We start from the raw sequence: 6,000 nt of genomic DNA on the forward strand, positions 1-6,000 counted from the left end.
AATTAGGCTGAACCCGTTGGCCAACTTCCCTCAGGGTCATCCCATGGTTGATGACATGGTCCACTATTGTAGCTCTGATGTCATCAGTTATTCTATTTCTTACTCTTCTTACCCTTCCTCTTTCCCTTCCTTGTCCTCTTCTTGCTCCTCCTTGTCCTCTTCTTGCTCCTCCTTGTCCTCTTCCTCTAACTTCTTCAACTCCACGTCCTCTTCCTCTAACTTCTTCACCTCCACGTCCTCTCCCTCTTCTCACTCTTAGTGCTCGTTCCATTGTACTCCACACAGACAGCTTATCTGTGGCTTATTTATAGTGCTTAGGCTGATTGCAAAGTGAACTAATTATCTAAAACAGTTTTCACATGTGAAAGTGTGCCAGACAGTTGGCAAAATAGTGTTAATGATAGCCATACATGTGTATAATTTTGCTAGGAGTGTGTTGGAAATTTGGTAATTGAGTGTAAGCAGTGAGTTGTGTTTAAAGTTCTAAACGTCTAGTGCTGATAATGTGATTGCAATTACATGAAGTAAGCCTAGTTGTTTTTGGAACCCTATCTGAAGGCATTGGGGCAAGATTCAAAGATGTGGAACTCTCATTTGATGTGTTCCTGAACTTTTACTGGTGTTATAAACGTCCACTTTCTTCTGATTGGCAAATTTTCCAGAAGCCTGCTGAGGGGCTTTTGAGCAAGCCCCCAGGAAGTGTGCTGTGCTGCTGTGCTTTGAAGCAAAGTGACCCTAAGCCACGCCCTCAATATGCAGCTGGCCAATCACAGTGCAGTATAGTACTAGCTCTAACTAAGGTCTGACACTTTCATGGCTGCACTCCAATGATTTGTGTGCAAAAAAAAAGCCTTGTTTTTTTAGCTTTTACAATCAAGCAATTAAAATCGCTACCCAGAGATGTTGAAAGGAGAAGAGAAGAACCTGAAACAAATAAAGAAAAATGTAGGCTGTGTATTGTTAGTTAGCTAACGCTAGCTAAATTAGGGACTGTCCGGAATTTTTTGGGACATGATCTGTTCACGCTACTCAGTGGGCCGCCATCACAGCTGAGGGAGTTAAAGGAAGCAGAAAAGCAGCTGAAAGTCTAAGGCTAACATTGTCATACAAGCAAGCCACTAATACATCTACGCAACATATTAATTTAATGAAACATAAATGTAATTATAGTCAGATCCACTCATGCCCTGCTGATGTGGTAGTGATATTATAAGCCTTTTAATGTATAGATTCACTCTTTCCTGCATGTGGCAGCTGCACCTGTGTTGCTTTTAGTCTGGATTATGTGTTTAACATATTCTTATTTATTGTAGTTTGCTCTGCTGCCAGCAGACTTGTCCATGTGATCATCTGCTACAAACACTGCCCTTTTTATGTGAATGCACTCATGGCTGGATTGGGAAACTCTGGGTTGATTTACCGAGTTGATAACCAGCATTGTGTTGTCTTGTTTTTAGGGATAGTGAAGTCAGATAACAAAAAGATATCTTCACCAAACTGTACTAAATGTTTAACTGCAGAACACAGTAAAATTTAATAATTGTTCATGCAATGCCACCTTCTGATTAACACTGAAAAGGCTCTCTTATCAGGAACACATCAATCATGCACCCAACATCACTCATAATCCATCTTCATTCACTGGTAACATCTAGTCTTTAATAGTGATGAACGTATGGAGACAGTAGAAGCATTGTGGAACACAATGTAGAACAAAATAACACCAGTAAAAGTTCAGGAACACATCAAATGAGAGTTCCACATCTTTGAATCTTGCCCCAATGCCTTCAGATAGGGTTCCAAAAACAACTAGGCTTACTTCATGTAATTGCAATCACATTATCAGCACTCAGCCAGTCATATTAACACTGATGACTGGTCCTTACCCACATGCTGCAGTTTCAACTCTTTACTTGTTTTGCCTTTACTTCAAATTAAGGGCTGAGTTCAAAATAAATTAATCCAGGATTAACACATCAATCCTTGAACTGCTTTCAAAGAACCACATTAGCTATATGAGAAATAACATGAACATTAACATGGTTATTGTAGCCTGATAACAGTATGTTAGCCTGAATTAGTCGAGCCACATATGAAGAACAGGGGTCTCATTTATAAACGGTGTGTACGAAAAAACAGGGCTTGAAACGTGCGTACGCCACTTCCCAAGCAAAGGTTGTGATCTATAAAAAACAAACTTGACGGGAAAATGTGGTCCCGTAAGCAAACTCTGAACCATGCGTACGCACATAAACAGGAGAAATGAGAAACGGTGACTCACATGGCAGAAGGATGAAACTGTTTGAAATGAAGGCCTACTATTGTGTAAAATATATCGAAATATTACCACTGAGTAGTATAGACTTAAAGCCTTTCTAAATAATCATACACCCGTTTGACTGATTTTCCCTGAAGTGCGCAATAAAAAAACATAGGCTAATTTAAGATAATTTGCGGTGCACAAAAGAACCATGACTGAGGATAATAAACACAAACGGAGATATCTGTTTCTGCAAAAGAACACCTCAAATATGTTGGACAGTTTAATCAGGAATCATATTAATTAATATTTCATGCATTGAAATTTATTCTCATAAATAAGGAGGACAAATTATGTTTAAATGTGTCAGTCAAGCAAATACGAGTGAATAGTTTCATGTATTATCACGCGTTCGTTTCCTTATCGAGCCAAACGCTGTACGCCAGCATGTGAATGTGATGCGCTGCTTGTAAAAACACATGGAAAAATAACACTATTTTATTGTCATTTACAACAAGTCACAGGCTATTTCTTTTAACTCATTGCCAGCCTCGTCAAGTGAATGGGCTAAATACATGTTTAAACACAAGTGGAACGTATTTGGTTTATTCTCTTTTCAAACTGGGGGATCCAAATTAGTACCTGGATCATCCCATCTTGCATGTGTGTATCCCCCTCCAGTCAGTGACATCACTACTCAAAAGGGATGCCCCTTCCTGAAGATCGGTGCCCCTTTCCTCCGGTGCACAAGTGTTGCATGAAAGTGCGTTTTTTTACCTATCAAACAACATGCTTCAGCTTCACCAAAAGGAACATGAGTGTCACACTGAGTTAAATCTCGTTTTGTAGCTTCTCTTTGTCAGAGTTTGCCTCCTTTTCTTCATGCAGTCAGTACGTATTAATATTAATGAGGGGCAACTATGGGCGTTTGAAGGGTCGGACATGGAGCTCCCTCAAATGCGCCACATTTCAAGTTGATTGTGATTTATAAAGGGAACTTGCTTACACCTGTGCGTACGCACGGTTTTATAAGTTTGACTAGTTTTTGACGAACGCCATTTTTGGCTTTTGGGCGCACGTACACTTTTAGTGAGGTTTTATAAATGAGAAATTGAAGCAGCTAAATGGAATTCAGCCATCATTAATTTTAATTTATACCTGTGTTTTTATTAATGTGATAGGTGTTTTCACTTGACTGATCAGGAGTCTCATTTATACAACTGTACGTAGAAAAGACTCTAAAGGTTGCGTTTGTACAAAACGCAGGAAGTGCGTACAAACAAAAATATGCCGATTTCCATTTATAAATCACAATCAACTTGAAATGTGGCGTATGTGAGCAAGCTCCTTGTCCAGCCCTTTAAAGTCCATAGTTCCCTATAAATGGTCAGTGAAACACCCCTCATTAATATTAATATGTACTGACTGCATGATGACAAGGGTGACAAATTTTGACAGAAAAGCTACAAAACAGAAATTTAAGTCAGTGTGCCACTGACGTTTCTTTTGGTGAAGCTGAAGCATGTTTTTTGGTGGGTAAGACGTGCACATACAGGCGAAACTTGAAAAATTAGCATATCGTGCAAAAGTTCATTTATTTCAGTAATTCAACTGAAAAGGTGAAACTAATATATTATATAGACTCATTACATGCAAAGTGAGACTGTGAGAATTTCAAGCCTTTATTTGATATAATTTTGATGATTATGGCTTATAGCTTATGAAAACCCCAAATTCAAAATCTCAGAAAATTAGAATATTGTGAAAAGGTTCAGTATTGTAGGCTCAAAGTGTCACTCTAATCAGCTAATTAATCCAAAAAACCTGCAAAGGGTTCCTGAGCCTTTAATTGGTCTCTCAGTCTGGTTCAGTGGAATTCACAATCATGGGGAAGACTGCTGACCTGACAGTTGTGCAGAAAACCATCATTGACACCCTCCACAAGGAGGGAAAGCCTCAAAAGGTAATTGCTAAAGAAGTTGGATGTTCTCAAAGTGCTGTATCAAGGCACATTAATAGAAAGTTAAGTGGAAGGGAAAAGTGTGGAATAAAAAGGTGCACAAGCAGCAGCAGGGATGACCGTAGCCTGGAGAGGATTGTCAGGTAAAGACCATTCAAATGTGTGGGGGAGCTTCACAAGGAGTGGACTGAGGCTGGAGTTACTGCGTCAAGAGCCACCACACACATACGGGTCCTGGACATGGGCTTCAAATGTCGTATTCCTCTTGTCAAGCTGCTCCTGAACAACAAACAACGTCAGAAGCGTCTTAACTGGGCTAAAGAAAAAAAGTTTCTCAGTGGTCCAAAGTCCTCTTTTCTGATGAGAGCAAATTTTGCATCTCATTTGGAAACCAAGGTCCCAGAGTCTGGAGGAAGAATGGAGAGGCACACAATCCAAGATGCTTGAAGTCCAGTGTGAAGTTTCCACAGTCTGTGTTGGTTTGGGGAGCCATGTTATCTGCTGGTGTTGGTCCACTGTGCTTTATTAAGTCCAGAGTCAGCGCAGCCGTCTACCAGGACATTTTAGAGCACTTTATGCTTCCTTCAGCAGACGAGCTTTATGGAGATGCTGACTTCAATCTTCCAGCAGGACTTGGCACCTGCCCACACTGCCAAAAGTACCAAAACCTGGTTCAATGACCATGAGATTACTGTGCTTGATTGGCCAGCAAATTCGCCTGACCTGAACCCCATAGAGAATCTATGGGGCATTGCCAAGAGAAAGATGAAAGACATGAGAACCGAACAATGCAGAAGAGCTGAAGGCCGCTATTGAAGCATCCTGGTCTTCCATAACACCTCAGCAGTGCCACAGGCTGATAGCATCCATACCACGCCGCATTGAGGCAGAAATTCATGCAAAAGGGGCCCAAACCAAGTACTGATTACATATGCATGATTATACTTTTCAGAGGGCTGACATTTCTGTATTTAAAATCCTTTTTTTTATTGATTTCATGTAATATTCTAATTTTCTGAGATTTTGAATTTGGGGTTTTCATAATCTGTACGCAATAATCATCGAAATTATTTCAAATAAAGGCTTGAAATATCTCACTTTGCATGTAATGAGTCTATATAATATATTAGTTTCACCTTTTCAGTTGAATTACTGAAATAAATGAACTTTTGCACGATATGCTAATTTTTCAATCCTTGTGCACTAGAGGTTATAACCGATCCGCAGGAAGGTGCATCTCTCCTGAGTAATGACGGTGGTGGAGGGGGACACGTACGGTATACAAGATGGGATCACCCAGGTACTAATTCCGTCGTTTGAAAAGAGAGTAAACCAAATGCATTCCACTTTATTTACACAATGATGATGATAAATGAAAGGTTAACATACTAGATGGAAAAGAAAGGATATATAGCCAAATACCAAAGTGGCTTTAGGAAAGGAAGAAATACAATGGATCCAGCTGTATGAAATTAGAAAAGCACAAGTAAACAGAGAAAATGTAGTGGCTGTCTTCTTTGACATAGAGAAGGGATACGAAATGATGTGGAGAGAAGGATTGTTAATTAGACTGTCTCAATTAGGTATCAAAGGACGAATATATAGATGGATTAAGGACTTTTTTACAAGGGAGATTAATACAAGTTAGAATAGGAATTTTCAAGAAAATATATTGTTGAGAACGGAACACCTCAAGGGAGCATAATAAGTCCTTTATTATTCTCCATAATAATTGCTGATGTTTTCAGGGAAATAGAGAATGGGGTGGGGTTTTCACTTT

Source organism: Micropterus salmoides, unplaced genomic scaffold (genome assembly GCF_014851395.1).
Source record: "Micropterus salmoides isolate LMB-PRFRI ecotype aquatic unplaced genomic scaffold, ASM1485139v1 Ms_hic_scaffold_12, whole genome shotgun sequence".
In the NCBI taxonomy this organism is placed as follows: domain Eukaryota; kingdom Metazoa; phylum Chordata; class Actinopteri; order Centrarchiformes; family Centrarchidae; genus Micropterus; species Micropterus salmoides.